This window comes from Bactrocera oleae, chromosome 4, assembly GCF_042242935.1.
Source record: "Bactrocera oleae isolate idBacOlea1 chromosome 4, idBacOlea1, whole genome shotgun sequence".
Classification (NCBI taxonomy): Eukaryota; Metazoa; Arthropoda; class Insecta; order Diptera; family Tephritidae; genus Bactrocera; species Bactrocera oleae.
Genome location: NC_091538.1, coordinates 59,589,616 through 59,607,128, shown reverse-complemented (window position 1 = coordinate 59,607,128; position 17,513 = coordinate 59,589,616). Strand labels below are relative to the sequence as shown.

Here is a 17,513-nt window from a genome sequence, read left to right as displayed (position 1 = left end):
GGCTGTCGTTGTTAACATAAAACATGACCCTCGTCTAGAAAAAAAGACACAGCTTTATTTACATTGTATGCACGTGTTTATGTCACGCTGCCTTATAAATGCATGTGCATGAGCTCCGAGCAGCAAGTGTTTAAATTAAATCTATGCTGCTCAAAGCAAAACTGCTGACAACTTGTTTCGCTCGCCCCATACTCGCACATACAAAATTATGTACATATAGCCCGAAAAAGTGTCTAGTACAAGTAGCGGATATTTAGTAACACTGCTTAAGCATCGCTACAAGGAAATGTTTCTCACACGCCCGAGTGGCTGTAACAGCGCTAAACGAGTGTCATGTTAATTTACAACCGGTTTGTATAAATAAAACGAGAGTGCTAGGAGCAGTATTAAAAATACTGGGACAAGAATAGGGAGCACAAGATGAAAAAAAGAAAGAAACGAAAAGAGCGTTGTGCTTTGTTCGCTTGCATATACGAGGGTGGTTTGACAAGTCAGTGAAAGCGCTAATTTCTATCTGCTTTTGACTAGTTTGAAAATTTTGTTTAAATAAGAAGTGAGACAAACAATTAGTATTTTATTACAGTTTTTTGCTTGAAGACGCTACACATAGATCACGGATGGGTTTGATGAATATTACTTTAGTGGTCTCAGTCTACATATAGTAATCGTCAGGTAATACGAATTACATTATTTTCTCTTTGAGCATGACCGTTTTCGTTTGACGTTGTCCATTTTTCAGCAGAACTAACTATCCTCTTCAGAAATATATCGATTTTGTTCCGACTCATTTCTTAAGGTTTTTATTGTGTTAACTCTTGTGATATCCATACAAAGAGCTTCTTTTTGTATCTTGCCTTATTTAAAAGGTGCAAAGCGGTTTTTTGTGTGTTGTTTTGGTTCTGGGCAATCGATATAGTGCTTACATAACGGTCGGTCTCGACGATTTCCATTGTTTTATCAATATTTTCGACAATTGTGTCTTTGCTGGTGTATTTTTTTTACCAAGTTAAGCCATCACAAAACTGCCTCAAGAGTTTGTTTAGTACGAAATCTTATTCTTCTAACGCCATATAGTTTAATCCTATCGTACTTATACAACATGAGATACAGTTTACTAAAGCCATCTATTGAAAAAATAACGAATTTCTTCTTACCAAACCTTATATTTAAAATAACAAACTGTTTTGAGTTCGAAGGGCGACTCCTTTCCAAGATCGTTCGCTCTGAACCATTAGCTCAGAGTCTCATGTATTGACTTACTAATATCGATCTGAAATTCCAAGTGTTTGTCAAAAAAAAAATATATTAATTTTAAAATTCACAGAACAATCAAACAGCACTCATACGAATGTTTCAATAAAATTATAAAAAAACTGCCATGTAAGGAATTGCTAAGTTTGGCTGGAAACGAAAATTAAATACTACCAAACATTGTAGAAATGTAAAAAGGCATGAAATACAATACATATGTATACCAAATTTTTTTGTAATAATCTGTTCTAAAAAAAGTTTGGGTTCGGAAATCAGTATTCAAGTTTCATATAGTTATTTCTTCTTCTTGCTTGGCATATTAAGCCCAGGAGAGGGTAGGAACTGAACTATCCACTTTTGGTTTTTTTATTAAAAAATCTGACATAATGATTGACAGAGTACATGATATAGGACCAACGTAGGGAAATGCAGAGTAGAAGAAAATATAGATATATTTCAGCAATATTTGCAAAAATTTCGTCAGCATTATATTTTGATATCCTTCGACACAATATTGTGTGCTATTAAAGGTTTTAGAAGTTGTACTATCACAGGTGGTCCTATGGGCGAAATATGGCCCAATAGACTATATGTGCTAAGGGTGATGTGTACAAAAGATGGCATTCATTAATATTTCGCAATTCTTACGTTGTTAAATAAATTCTTCGTGATATTTAAAAAATTTCAATGTATAAACAATTATCGTTAAGGGAACTAAACTAGTTTACCACTTCGGCAACATGTTGCGAGTGTATAAGAAAATAGGAACGCAAGCCAGAGACAATATCAATAGCAATAGCGAGCAATGGAAAATATTTATAACACTAGCACTTAAGTAGCACTTAAAATTCGCTTAAATTCATATTAAAAATGAAAAGGACGAAAGCGGAAAAGCACCGAGCACCAAGTACGAGTAGAGTGCAGCGAAGAGCTTGAATTTATTTGGGTGCTTTTTAGTGAAATAAGCAAAGTAAATAACTTTGATTTTATGCACATAAATAGTGAGAGTGGGCTACAACGATAATCTGCTGCTTACAGTTAACTCTGCTTGATTGCTGCTTGGCTACGAGGGCGCCTTGCCTTGCATCGCCTGCTGCTCATTACTCAAGTGACAGTATTTTGTTGTGGCTACATTTTTCCCTCCTTTTTTGTGGTTTTATAATTTATTTTATTTGGGCACTTGTAAGTTTTAGAGAGTAAATATGATGAAAAAGAACGAGTGCAATAACGACAACTCCAAATGCACAAAATGCAAATATATTTTGCATGCACACAACCGCACTGCAGACAGCCTTAGAGTGGCTAGGATGCGGAGCAGACCGAACCAGCCGTGAAGACTAAGGATGTTGGCAGCGATGTGCAACAAAGCGCAACAAATTGCCATGTCCCTTTTGGTTGTTAGCATCTGTATATTTCACTTTTAGAAATCTCTGGCATTTTTTTTAAATATTTTGTTTTTTACTTCTTTGTGTTTTTTATATTCTTGCAACATGTTGCACATGTTTGTAATACCTAATACTAATCAAAGTAAGGTATAGTGTATATATGAAGTATCAATGAAGATATCCCAATGCACCAATAATGCCTTTACTTCTAATATAAAAGGATGAAATCGTATTCTTTGAAGCGCCTAGATTCTGCAAATGATAACCTGTGAACCTTTGATCATATTTTTCTGACAATATTGTGACCTTATAATAAAATTGGTTCTGTATTTTCCCTACATACAAAATATAAATATTTTCGAACTTCCGATTAACTTTATTTTTATATATCGGCAATTGTGTGTATAAAATATACAAATAATTTATTGAGCGTATTTTAATATAGTGATTTTCGAACTTTTAGTTAATTGTTATATAATCAAGCCCTAAATTAAGTCTCTATTTCTTTCACCTTACATTACATATATAAATCAAGCAGAAATGAAGAACTTTGCACAGTGCCTTTGAGGTATGCTACATGTTTATTAACCAAAAATGGTTCGTATCATAAATTTTCAAGCACACACACATACCGAATATGTGGATCTCAGTGCCTATGTCTGACTTTATACTGAAAATTTTGGTCAATCTTTGAGGTATATGCATCATTAAAATTCAGATAGTATATTTTTCTGATAATAATGTATCCTTGTATTAAAAAGCCCCATATACCTAATGTGAAAATTTTCGATCTCTCGGTTGACTTTATACAGTATATTTCGGCCAATATGAAAGTTATCTTCGCGAAAAAAGGAGAAGCGTCCTTCTACGATAATTCTCTGCCCTTGTGTCGAAAATGTTTATATTCGAATCCAAACTTATCCTAGGCACCATATGCCTAATAAAGTGATTTCCGACTTTCCGATTGATATTAAACACTCTATTTAGGTAGGCAATATTATTAAAGAATGCTAACCCTTAATATAACGGTATCCGTACACCTAGAAATATTTGCAGGTCTTCTTAGCTCTGCCTCACTGGTTTTTTAATTTTTTGATTTTACAATAATATTCCTAATACATTTATCAACGTTTTGTCAGTGTTGATTTATGAGCAGTAAATAAAAATTCTTTCCATTCGCTTTTCAGACAGAAAAAGTATCATAATTCCTTTGTACTTTGTATACGAAAAGACGAGAATACTGTCACTACTATTATATTTAGCTTTTATGCACCCAACCGCATTTGGTTTTTCGTAACTGCAACTCATTTGTCGTTGAAAAATGTTTAAAAGTCATGTATGTATATGTATATGCCGCAGCTCCAAAAGCTACCACATAACTGTACAAGTATGTGTGCCAAACAAATACATATGTTATGCACATATTTAAGGCGCCCATTTAGAGTCGCGCTGGCAGCTTTAGTAGTTCATCGCCTCAGCCAGATTAGCCAAATGCAAGCGCATTTGCCCACAATGCGGTTTGTTGCTGCCATCATTGACGGTTAACCGACTTGAAATGTATTTGGAAATGTGGCAAATGGTAATGCGGAAAACTAGTAGCGTCAAGTGTAGCCAGTTGACAAAGCCCGAGATAGTAAACGCTGTGGTTTCGAGTGTGGACATACATTTTGAGCGGTTTTCTCAGCGAATTAGGTGGAGAAAAGCATACAGTTAATCCGCTATCTCGCTGTGCTGCTTAAATATTATGTTGTATTTTTGTAGAGTTCACCGATTTTTTAGATAAAAAAGAGCCATTAAAGTACAAATTTTGAGGTTAGATTAGGTTAGGTTAAAGACTTTGTTGAGACTTTGGGCTACATGTGGTCTTAAAGAGAAGATTCTATGCACAGTGTTATTAAAACTTTTATCTCTTAAGTGCGTGTCAAAGTTATTGCAGCGCAGAATCGCTGTATATTTCAGTGGAAGATAATATTATGAATCTATCTATCAAATCATTCAGAAAACACACTCTTGGCCAGAGAGCTTTATAAACTTTAGTACAATATAATATATTCCCGATTGCCGAGAATTTGCTTTAGTTCACTGAAGTTTGCTCTACTAGTGAAAAGAATTTTTAGAGTATTTTAATCAGCAGGGATTCTAGTCTTCACATCACAGTGCTTAGCTGTTTATATAATATATTATAGGTCACAATACAAAGAAATCGATGAAAGCTGGGCATTTAAAAATCATCCTATCGTGCATCTTTATTCTGGCTTTTAGTTTTTAACTTTTAATTAACTTTTTCACAGAGTCTTCTTATATACTGTGAGGTAAAATGACTTCAAATGCTTTGGAAGGAGTTTTATGCTTCTTGGAGGTCAATTATAAAATATATCTTCCAAATCTCTCCACATTCGCTGAGTTTTCGAAATCACTATGAGATTACCAGATTACCAGACGCTTTTGCTAAATCTAATTGCATCCTACTCTTATAAGATTTATAAATATGCTTTGCCGACTTAGGCTCAGATTCCCCGAGTAAACCAGTCAGACTTGTTCATAATAGCAAAAATTTGACTGTAGCTTTGCATATTGAAAACGATGTAGTCCGAAACTGTGACTTCAGTTCTGCAAAGTTCCATTTCCATTTTGAACGATTGAATTTTCTTACTTCTGTAAGCATAGTCCTAAATAGCACTCGTTTCTTTCAGCATATTTCCGAATTGAAGAAGCAAATATTTGATTGTTTTTATTTTTGCTAAAGTGACGTCATTGTAGCGATTTTCTCTGATTTTCACATACAATAAAACTTGATAGACTTGTATAATATATCTTCCGGTTCGTTTTGTCTTCATTCGATTTTAGATAGAATTTTTTCCGATAATACTCGGCGAAAGAACGGTTGACTTGCTAAGTCAACATCTTTCTGTCAATATAAACCCAAACTAGTCCCTCAGTTTTAGAGATATCGATCTGAAATTGTGCACATGTTCTTTTCTCCCCAAGAAGCTGCTCATCTATTGGAATCGGCGGATATTATAGGATATATGTATGTATGGTATATAGCGGCCATACAAATTGTCGATTAAAATTAAGTCCTTGTATGGAAGACTTTTTTATTTAATAAGGTATCTTCACGAAATGTTCATTTACATGGATTATTTTCCAAGGTAACGCTACAATTTCTGAACAGATTATTCAAAAACACTACAGCATATAGCTGCCATACAAATTTACCGGTCAATATCAAATTTTTATATGGAAAAGTTTTTTATGCGTCAATATATCACGAAAATTGCCAAACGGTTTTTATCAAAGGCTGTACCGTTACCGCGGATTATATTGTTCAGTTCGGACTACTACATCATATAGCTCCCATACAATCTGTCCTATCAAAATCAAGATAATGATAAAATATTTTGGGACAAAAAATTTAATATAATTAAAATAAATCTGCACTAAAATTGCATTTAAATTGAAACTGATATAGTTTATGGCGAACAAAATGTAGTAGAGATAGAAATAATATGCATTTAAATCTTTGCTAAACACTTTGCATAATTGAAGCGAATCTGTGGTGTTGCATATTTTTAGGCACGCTTGACGCTCTGACACTCTTGACCTGCTGCAATACCTAATAGATGTTAATGCATGCAGATTTGCCATGCAACACCAGCAGCAAGCGATAGTGTCGGCGGCATGTGCAACAATACCAACAAAAAGTAGCGAGTGGGCGCTCTACTCGTAACTATGAAAACAATTTGCATGCAAAATGAGTAAACGCAAGGCGATGCGCCTGAATGTATGCCACTAAAACCATGTTTTTTTTGCAGCAACAGCATCCACTGCGGTTCGGAAATGCACACACATGTATATGTAGTTGTGTGTTTGTTGCTGGGTCTGTGTGTGTGCACCATTGTTAAGCTAATTTAGATTTAAATAAAGAAGTGTGTGTTACGCAAACACATGCAAGGCCAATTATTCTCTATGCCAGCGCCAAAACGAATTCGCTTAGTGTATTTGCTTTTGTTTCGCTTTAACATATGCGCTTGAATGAGTGCTTTGCATTTATATGCACATTTCAGTTGGATACTTTGATTTTTAATGCCAGTCGCAAACATTGCACATACGCCTTCGCGTTGTGTGCTTTTAGGCGTTAATGCGTTGGAACTTATTATCGTTGAACGTGCTAACATACTTTTCGGCAATTCAAACTATACACTTTGAATTTTTCATTTTAATTATCGTATGTGTCCACTTTTAGCGTGTTTTTGGGTATTGCTGGAGTCAGACATAACCGTAAATTGGCTGCCATTTTAATTCGTGTGCTCTTTTGACGTCATTTGCTTTGTTTGCTCAGTGCAGCGTGTTGTTGGCTAAGTTGTGGTTGCGGTAATCAATAGCTCCTAATCTCCTCTATTTTGTAGGTCAGTTGTCCATATAAACGGTTATTGTTCATCGCTTTGTGTGTCTAATATTAGCAGTTGAGATTTTCGTTGGAAATTTTTCGTGTGAAAAACATCTATGTATAAGTGCAGGTGCTGTGTGTCTGTGTGGGCCGTTTATTCATGCTTAATTGGAATTTCGTGATTCAAACTGTTTGGTCAGCCTCATTCCGGTTGCCTGCGTGCTGATAAATAATATTCGAGACTAATTCTCCCACGAGCTTACTAAAGCTTTTGTGTACTTATTAGCTTAAATTTAATTATATGTTATAAATTAAAACAGATTAAATTGTTTTTCCAAAACTGATGAAGAACTCAAAAATTATGGCAACATCATACAAGACACTGCAATTTTTAAAAATATTGTTTTTTTTTAATAACATTTTTTTAAAGGTTTGTAATTATATTAAATATTGCAAATGGTTGTGTGTGTGTTTGTTGTATAATAAAATGCAGTTTTTTTATATTTCAGTATCAACATAACACATAAATTTATCGCCATGAATATCCGCTTGAACTCGTAAAGTTTTATATTTGAAAGCACCAAATATCATATAAAAATTCACTTTCAATTGAGCAATTCAGCGAATTTATTCAATTTACAATACAAAAGAAAAATTAAATATTTGCCCAATCATTAGTTAATTTACAATAAATTGAGTTCAAAGTCTCCTTGCAACCCTATGAAGCTTGATACCCTAATTCCAATCGAAACTAATCCATAGGTTGTTCAAGATGACGAGACGAATTCATTTCCGTCCGTTCGCCTGTCTATAGTATAAACTGATAAAAAATTATATTTTTACTTATTTTAATACAATTTTTTATTATTCCTCTAAATACGCCCCTGAGCTAATAGAAACATGCCAAAGTTTAATCCAATGGGCTTGGATGGCATTCAGTGCTTTCAGCGAAGTTTTGCTTTTCGGTTTAGGCACAGTTTTGGAGCGCTATTCGCTAGATTGTTGGATAGTTTCGACGTCATATACATAAAGCCACGTCTCGTCATCAGTAATGCTGCATTTTATGAATGCAGGATTCTCAGCTGCGTTGTCAAGATTTTCTTTTGCGACTTTATTTCGACGCCGTTTTTGCAAAAGATTCAGGTATTTTGGTCGAGTCTAGCATTGATACGTTTTATAACCAAAATGTGTTGAGTCGATCCATAAGAACTGTTGAGATCCTCTGATATCTCTCTGCTGCCAGAACGACGATTTTCAAGAACTGATTTTCAACTTCCAAAAGAAACACAAAATTTCAAGCAAGCTAGTTAAATTTTTGTCCATGGAAAAAATCACCAGACAAACCTTTCGCGTCGTAAAAAAATAGCTGCCAAACACACACTAATTGACATACATATCGAGATTAAACTTTAGACAAACATAGAAAAGGTTGTACCAATCTATACAAACATTTTTAACAATTCGGTTTGCCCACATATTTTAAATGGAATGACATATATGCTGAATTTGGTGTTTCCACCTCAAGAATATTACCAGAAGCGTAAAATTTAGACATAAAAATAATAAGTAGGACTACATTTGGATCAGTAAAAAATTATATAAAGAGTGTGGCTCTACCCACTACTCGGTGAATTTACGTTTACAGTATCGGGCCCATAAACTAAATTAATTTTTTCAGCCGCTTTGGCTGCTTTTTCGCCTAGATCAAAGAAAAATTATAAAATATAGCGAATTTTCTCTTTGCTGGTGTCCATCTTTGACGAGCGCTCAGAACGTACTGAGAACAAACATGTTATGCTATGGACAATAACGCCATCTCTTAGATAAAAACCAAACGAACTTTTTACTTGACTTAATATATTTATATCCAAATAGAAATAATACAAGAAAGTCAGAACTTAAAAAAAAAATATATCGAAATACAAGTAGGTACTAACACAGACATGACATATGACGCGCTGATCTAAACATTGTCGAAGCCGGTTCAAACATTCTAAAAGGTATATACATTTTTTAATTATACAACTTTTTTTCGAAGGTCCCACTTTGGTCGTCTATAGAATCTATCAAATCAGCCTGACAGGAAAGAAAGAGGAAAGCGTAGAAAATGCCCATACTTTTACTTTTTAGTCGATAAGTGTACTATTATTAATAAGCTCACTTTCGAAATTCGAAGCCAAATATTTCGACTTTGGAAGCTAATTTCAAAAAACGGAGAAATTACTTTTTTACTTAGAACTTCATATTTCGAAAAAAGTTGTTTTGTTCCAATAATTAATCTAATTTGATAATTTTTTTTCCGCCAGAAAAATCTACACTTTTTGCATTGACTGAAAAAATTCAACATTTCCTTAAAAAAACAAATAAAATTTTTTCAAAGATCGCTTCCTTTTACCAGCAGTTTTAACACACTAATTCAAATTACTTTGCAGACAGCTGCCAAGTACTATTTGTTAAACTATAGTTAGTATGTTTGAACTTTCCAAATAGTTAATACATTTTAATTGTCTCAGCTAATTGACCCATTCGAATATGGTTTACTTCTATTTTATGAAGTTTGCCACGAAGTTTGTAACACTTAGAAGGAAACGTCGGAGACCTTCTAAAATATTTATCTTAATGATCAGCATGACCAGCGAAGTCGATTTAGGCGTGTGCGTCTATCCGTCGCTGTGCATATACGCTAACAGTTTTTGAGTTATCGATATCAAATTTTGCACACGTCTTTTTCTCCGATCCTTTTGACCGATCAAAATAACGTTCTTATATGGGAAATTTTTTTATTTGACAAGATATCTGCACGAAATTATTTCCCAAAGCAATGTTGCTGTCTCCGAACAAATTGTACAGATCAGACCACAATAGCATGTAGGTATTTGTATGTCAAGATAATGATCGTTTTACTCACTTTTATACTATAAGAAAGGCAATAGTTAGGGGTTTTATAGCTTTGGTGCAGACTAAGTTAACGGTTTTTTTCTTGTTTTCTTCCAAATTAATTGCAACTATTTCAATTTCTTTGATCTTCTAAAGTTTTTTTTGCACCGAATTAATTAAAAATACTAATTAGGTGCACCAACTACTAGCTCGAGGGTTATGTGCCTGTTATAATTGCTTTAAGTGCCAAACACAAAAACTTGCATAACAACAACCAATGCAAAAACCTATTTATATTATCTGGATTTCATAATTGTGATCCATATCGATTTCAATAATAAGGGCAGCTTCCATTCTACCAAAATAAGTTGCTTAATTTTTAGTCATTATTGATTCAATTATATGACAAAGCAATTACGATAAGCATGACAACATAATTAAGAGTACATAAAAGCTTGAGATTGCCAAAGGCGGCTGCTAGGGACGGCAGCATTCCTACATACACACATATGTACACACATCTTCACGTCGGTGTGTGTTTCAGAAGTGCAGAGCAACAAGAGCGAATGCTTGAATTGTAAACAACGGCACAGATGATGTGGCAGCAATGTTGCTATTCGTTCGTTGTTGTGGCAACATCAACACAATGTGGCAGTTAATAGCAAACATACAGCAACAACAGCTACAACCACAATATCCGCAGTATCATCGCTAATACTCGCGCATACAAACTACCACATAGTACCGTTGTAAAGTAGGCTCTTTGTGGACACCGCCATTTTTGTTGTTGCTCTTACGGAAACAACAACCGTTAAGTAACTTCCACTTGACACTAACAACACACTAGCATCGTCTAGCTGTTGGCGCTAGTGACTGAAGGAAATTGAATTTGTAGCCGTTCCGAAGTTTCTCTGTTGCTGCCTCGCTTTTGAAACTATATTGGCAGTGGCTTGTTGTTGTTCCGTGGGCATCTTAGGTTGTTTATTTTTGACAGTGTTGCTTTGCTAATTGCCGTATTGACTTAGTAAACTTTCGAAATTCTCTTTATTTGATGTGATTTAGAAGGAATTGAAAAGAGAAGAAGTTACTAAAAAGACTTTGACTCCTCAAGCAGCTTAAAACTGAATCGCAATAATATTGATCCATTTCTGAAGCGGTTAGTTACTGGTGATGAGTGAGTAGGTCACTTACTACAACGAGCGAATAATGGCCAAGCTAGCATTGACGATCAGGAAGATTTGGCTATGTGTTGGTTTGATTTGGCAAGGAATCTTCTATTATGAGCTGCTTTCCTACGGCCAAACTCTTTATTTGTACCTGGTCTCTTAATAAAATAACACGGATTTCTTTTCATTAGACTTTCCTTCCTAAAAATATCTACACATTTATTTCTGATTTCGAAATGAAAATCGTTTTTGTCGAAATTTCAAGAAAGGAATTGTCCATAAAAATTCATAGCTGGGGATCAATTGCTTTTCCTACTGAACATGAAGTTGTCGACTGTTGTGATATTTAAACGAATTTCACCTAATGGAATGGACTCCTTATATCTGTTCTTCTCTTCAAGCAAAAGGAAATATTAATTTATAAGTAGTGACGTCTTTTCCCTTTAATAAAATAATCCTTTTGTATCTCTTAAAAGTAATCGTAATTAATTTCTATTAAAAAGGCACTGTAATTATTTAAAGCATTGCTGAAAGTCTCCTCAAGCGGTTAATTTCAGCTTTGAAACTGCTCAAGAAACCAGAAATAGGGATCGAAATGTTCACGCAATAATAACTTGAAGTAGTAGCCAGCTGCGTTCCTCAGGTGAGAAAAGCCCGAACCTGGTTGGGATCAGTTAGTTTACAGAGGTTTAACTGATTTAAGTTGATGCTTAAACCTCTGATAAATATTATATTTCGCCTAGCTTCTCTTGCTTGTAATATTCTATTGCTACTCAATAACAATTGAAGCATCTCCAGAACTCCTAGTTTTGGATTAAAAAAATTGTCGCATATCTACAAAGCGTCTAAAGCCAGCCATCAATTTACTGAGCCGGATAATATCTACTGTAGTCAATTTGCTGGATTCGTAAAAAGTATGGCAACCAAGATGCTTCAACTTAAATCTGGTGAAAGTTGGACAGTGGGGGAGAAAGTGTCTATATATCTCCACCTCATCTTCCTCCTTGCAACTTTGATAAGTTGCGTCCACCAAAATTTTAGACTCACCGCTTGAATGCCAATGGGACAGTGGGGACTTAGGACACCATTATTGCGACCATGTAAACCATGCTAAAAGCTAGTAGTTCCATGGATCATTTCTAAATAAGTGATAAAATATCAACTAATTGCTTTTTGAGTAAAATTTATAAGGCAATCAACAGTTTTTTTTTTTCATTTGTAAAATTTCCGCCATTTTAAAATTGTCCTACTTTTATTTATATGCGCTCGTATTTATGCAAATCCGCAAACTTTCGCTTTTCACATAGCAATCAGCACAGCTTTTGGCTGAGCACGCTCGTTGCAGCACTTCGTATGCATAAACACGTCGACTCAAGCCGAGCATTTAAAACAGTGTCGGGCGTTAACTACAATTTAATTACTTTTAAAAACTGCGTATCCGCAATAAAACAACTAACATTCAAGCTGTATAAAACTTTTATCGAAATCAGAGCATAAAAGAGGCGGGAGAGAGAGAGTAAAAAGATTACGCAACACATGGACGGCGTTATGTGACACATTGTAGCGCATGCAACAGCGGCGTAACGGAAATGGAAGCTTTTGCCTGACAGCTTCCGGCTTTTAACGCCGCCACATGGCTGAGCGACAAATGTCGTTGTAAAGCGGCCCAAAGCGAGAGAGTGGCGAAAGTGTGCGGGGAGAAGAAAAATGAGAAAAAAGTTACAAAACAAAATAATGAATTACGAAAATTGAATGGCAAATTATGCAGTGGCATTAACAGACTTCGTAAGCACTCGTTTGTTCATATGTGTGTGTATGTCTCTGTGTGTTGGTTGCAAATGTAAATATACGAATTAAAACACATGGCGGCCAACAACAACTTTCATCGCATACGAAAAGCGAAGAGATAATCAACCTGAGTCGCTGAGTTGAGCGCCATTTACATAGTTAGCTGAGCCTGAGCGTGGCTCCTTTGGCATCGAAGCGTTTGCAATTCATGCGTGCCGCTGCACATACATCTGTGCAAATGTGTTAAATTACTCGTATAATTATCGCAATGCAGGCGACACAACAAATCGCATTGCCGCACAAAATATTTAAGGTAGCACAAGCCCACACACATACCCATCTACAAACCGTATGTCTGAAGCAGTAAATGAAAGTGAAACTGCTAACGCATTGCAACTGGATGTTGTTGAACAACTTTTGCGCTTTCGAAACTTTTTATTTGCATTTCATCTCATGTAGCTGCTAGAATGAAAAGTTTATTTCGTTTCAATAAGAGGGCGACAGTAGAATTGAGTTCATATGTTCTGTTATTGGACCTTGTATTCAAAATACACGTATATAAACAGCTGGGACGGGTAATTCGTTAGTGAGTTATAGTACTTTGAGTGATGAAAGTTCTGATATTGTGATTAAAAGTAGTTTTTGTGTCACTGAATCACTGTTTTTTGAAAGAGCTCAAAAGCTGCTTTTAGCACAAAGTAGTTAGATAACGGTCAATTGGTTATTGCTTCTACAATCGACGTAAGGCTCCCTTCAACTTTTTCCCATGAGAATGCACGCTTGATGGACATTTTCTCAGTATAAAGAGGTAATCGCCGAGAGTGATGCCTTATTTGGAGCAAAAGACAAACCACAATATGCTAGTAGAATGGTATTGACATGTTAAAAGATCTTTATAATTGGATAGTTAATTTTCGATAATTCGGTCTTAGGGTAATATGGGTCCAACGGTACACACGACAGAACAAGGAACCTGCTCCGAAGACGGCGAAGACTGTCGTATTAGTCAGGAAGTGTCAGTTATCCACCGTTTTCTAACATTCATAGGCTGTATTGTAAAAGGGCACAGAAAGAGAGAGAGACGGTTACCGACTAGGGCTCAGAAAAAACAGCGATCCACTTTGCTCTTCTAGCATAAATATGTTTTTGGTTTCCAAATGTGAAAAATTCACTCGCCCACCAGAAATTTGATTCGAATTAAGATGTTAACCGCCGTCACCGAGTCATATTTTGAAGATATTCAGAAAACAAACTGCCGTCGTATAATAAAGAGCATTGAATTCATATTTTATATTAAAACTTGTACGACGATTAAATTTACTTATATAAATTGGGAGATCATCTAATTTTCGCCTGCAGCCAACCTTTTTTGTTTTTTGATATTTTTTTTTTGATATTTTTTGATGTTTTTTGATTTATACTGATTTTTGCAAGCTCTGTAAAAAACTTCGATTTTAACTACGGGTTCAAACAACTAAACCTTTTTTAAACGTGTATATCCTATACAGGCTATATTCAGCTATATTTGCCACGAAGTGTATAACAACAAGAAGGAAACATCGGAAAGTCTATAAAGTATATATAAATGGTCAGCGTAAAGAGTTAAGTCCATTTGGTCGGATCCGTTTGTCCGCCTGTTTCAACGGAATTTAGCTTAGATTATTGTTCAAGGCAGCGCTACAATCTTCGAACATATTGTATAGATCGGAACACTATAGCATATAGCTGCTATACAAATTGACCGTTCAAAATGCAGGTATGCTATAAGAAATGCAGCTGTGAAGTTGCAGCAGAGGTTAACGTACTTCATTAACATTAAATATATATTTGTATATTATATTATTTATTTGTTAATCTAATGGATTTTAAATATTTTGGATATTATTCTTAAATTGTATTTGCTAAGACATACCTATGTACAACCCATCACCAATCCTTACCAATTCATCTAAAATTTTAACCATTTTAAAAGCAATGAATTATAATAAAATTGCAATTTTTGCCACCAAAAAATGCGATTGCCAAGCGATTTCACCTACACTGTGCAACAGCATTTTGTATTTATGCACATTTTGGCGTTGCCACAGTGCAATTACACAATATCAGCAATTCGCTGATAATGAGAATAATTGCGGTTAACGCGTAAGCTGGAACAAAAGCAACAACAAAAGCAAAGAATAGCAACAACAGCAACAAAACAACGTCGAATAACAATTGTAGCGTAGAATTGCGTCGAATTGCGTGCTTAAGTTGATATCAATAATTTCCATGGCATTGCCAGGCTCACCAACGCATACATACATATGTACAAATTTACATACCAAAGTGGTGAATGGATAATGTGCGGACATAATACCAAACGCTCAAAACAACAAACCAAAAAAACGCGCCCGCCGCATTAGGGCCGTTATATTTGGTGCTTTTGTATTTGTGGTCGGTGCGTGCGATTGGTTTGTGGCAGCGGCACTGTTGGTTACTACAACTGTTGTTGTTGTTGCCACTGCATCGATCGCGTTGTGTGTTGAGCGAGTGGCGGCGCATAAATATTGGCATGACGCTTATGCCAACTAACACTGGCATTTCCTGCCATTTCTGTTGCTAAATCCATTTCTTTGCGCCAAATGTGAAATATTTTGGCATTTTGCTGGTTGGCGTGTCGCCTCAACCACAAATCATAATGAACATGCCGTGGCTTTTGACATTTTAGCTGTTGATGTATTTATTTCGAATTTTCTTTGTTGCTAATGCCACCCATATCGTTGTGGTTGTGTTTATGTTGATGTTGTTGTTATATGCTGCACCATGCTGTTAATAGCATGTAACATGCAATAGCAGGACCCGCCACCACATAGCCACCAGAAAAATTCCCGCACACCCACATCTCCCAATCTTCCGCCTACAAGCGTCTAAATTGACCACAGGATACCGCTTGACGTGGCATGCAGTCACAACGACATTGTGCCATGCAACTTTTTCAACTACTCACTCTTCGCACTAGCTGCAACAATGTGTAAGCTAGGTTTAATCTGTACAAAAACACACACACGTACTCGTACATATTTTTATAATTCCATCACCGTGGGTTGTGCTGTTCTCGTCAGCTCGTCAGCTCAGCAGTGAAGTTTGCGTGGGTGGCAGTTTAAAAAAAATATGATTTTTGACAACAGTCACATAAATTATGACCTTCCGCGCTTGTTTGTGCCATAAAATGCTGTGGCCCAGCTGGTAATGGCCGAAACGTGGGGCGCGTTTTAACGGAAATTAAAAGCGTATGTGCTCCGGTTGGAAAATTCTATGGTACTCGCTGCTTTGACGTGCCAACTGGAAGTTGAAAATGTCCGTGATGATTTTGTTGATGTGTCACAGTTTTCATTTAATTGAAATGTTAAACACAGTGGTACCCAAAAGTAATAAAATTGTTAATGGTTATTAAAAAATAGTCAGTCTACAACTTTGAATTGTTCAAATTTCTATTCTTGTGATTTTATCTCGGCAGGTATTGGAACAAATGGTGCACCAATGGCCGAAACAAGTTCTCTAAAGGAAATTATACTTATTAATACCATATATATTTTAATTTCTAAAGATAACACCTTCCAATGCTAGCCGATATAAAATCAAAAGAATAGAAAATTTCCATATCCCGATATGCTTTTCTTTTACATACAATATTCATATGCTTCTTTCCATTTTGAGCTGTTAAAATTTTAATGCAAAGTTATACATTTTCTTTTCAAATTAACAGTCGCCAGAAGGCGCTGCTAAGCGCTCTACAAATAAAAAACGGTGCTCCTTTTCAGTGCATACAATAATAGTTTTATGTCATTCTGCCCAGTTCTGAACCAAATCTATAGTACTTAGGTAAATCGATATCAATATACGATAATAATAGTCGTAATGTACTACGACTTTGCAGAACATATATTTATCTACAAAATATAACGCGACATCATATGTCTAACTGTTATGGTTACGTTAACATATGTGTTTTTTTATTTAAAGAAAAAAAATTTTAAATGCTGCCTTTCTTATTTGTGTCTTAGTATTAATGCTTAATTAATTACCTAATGCTTAAAAATCATATTCAAGACTGATTCAATACCTACGGCGGCAAAGTTTTTTGTTACTAACCCTGCTCTACGAGTATATTGGTTTTCAGGCATCCGAAACAAGTATTGATACTTGTGGTTTGGTTAGATACGTTTTCTTTACTCCTAGACAGGAGGAGTAAGCGACACTCCAAGTTATATCTGTTTAGCGAAACCTCTTCTCTTAAAAGCTCGTAAAAAGCCCTAAAAATTTTAAATAAGGTTTAGCAGACGAAGCAATTTAATTGACTGTTTATAATCACGAGTACGCTGTTTCACATATAATAAAATCTATTTAAATGTCTAAAATTTTGCCTACAAGTATTACAATTTAAAATCATAGTGGAAAGTTCCTCGGAGTAGACGTTGGCAACTAATTTTATCAACACGATACAAATTAATCCTGAAGTAGATGATACGATTAAGATTCGGAACCACGCTGCCACTTTAGGTTTCTCCGAGCAGTCATGTATGTATAAAATAAGTATTAAGCGGTTATATATACTTGGAAGTCAGAAAAACCGCGATTTTTGTAAATTTTTTTTGAAGAGACTTTTTATTAAATAAA

The 17,513-nt window shown here is 35.3% G+C and overlaps 2 protein-coding genes across 5 annotated transcripts in view; one reads left to right on the top strand and one right to left on the bottom strand.

Annotated features, from left to right (window-relative positions):
- Positions 1-17,513, bottom strand: part of NaCP60E (Na channel protein 60E) — a 252,197-nt gene that overhangs the window by 50,824 nt on the left and 183,860 nt on the right. The gene's annotated exons all lie outside the window — the stretch shown is intronic.
- The window catches only part of Tpc2 (Thiamine pyrophosphate carrier protein 2), a 120,783-nt gene that overhangs the window by 15,308 nt on the left and 87,962 nt on the right, over positions 1-17,513 (top strand). The window contains exon 2 of one of the 2 annotated variants that reach the window (XM_070108279.1): positions 14,366-14,613. The exons of the other annotated variant lie outside the window; for it this stretch is intronic. The gene's annotated coding sequence lies outside the window, so the exon portion shown is untranslated. The remainder of the gene's footprint in view (positions 1-14,365; positions 14,614-17,513) is intronic. 2 annotated transcript variants of the gene reach the window in all.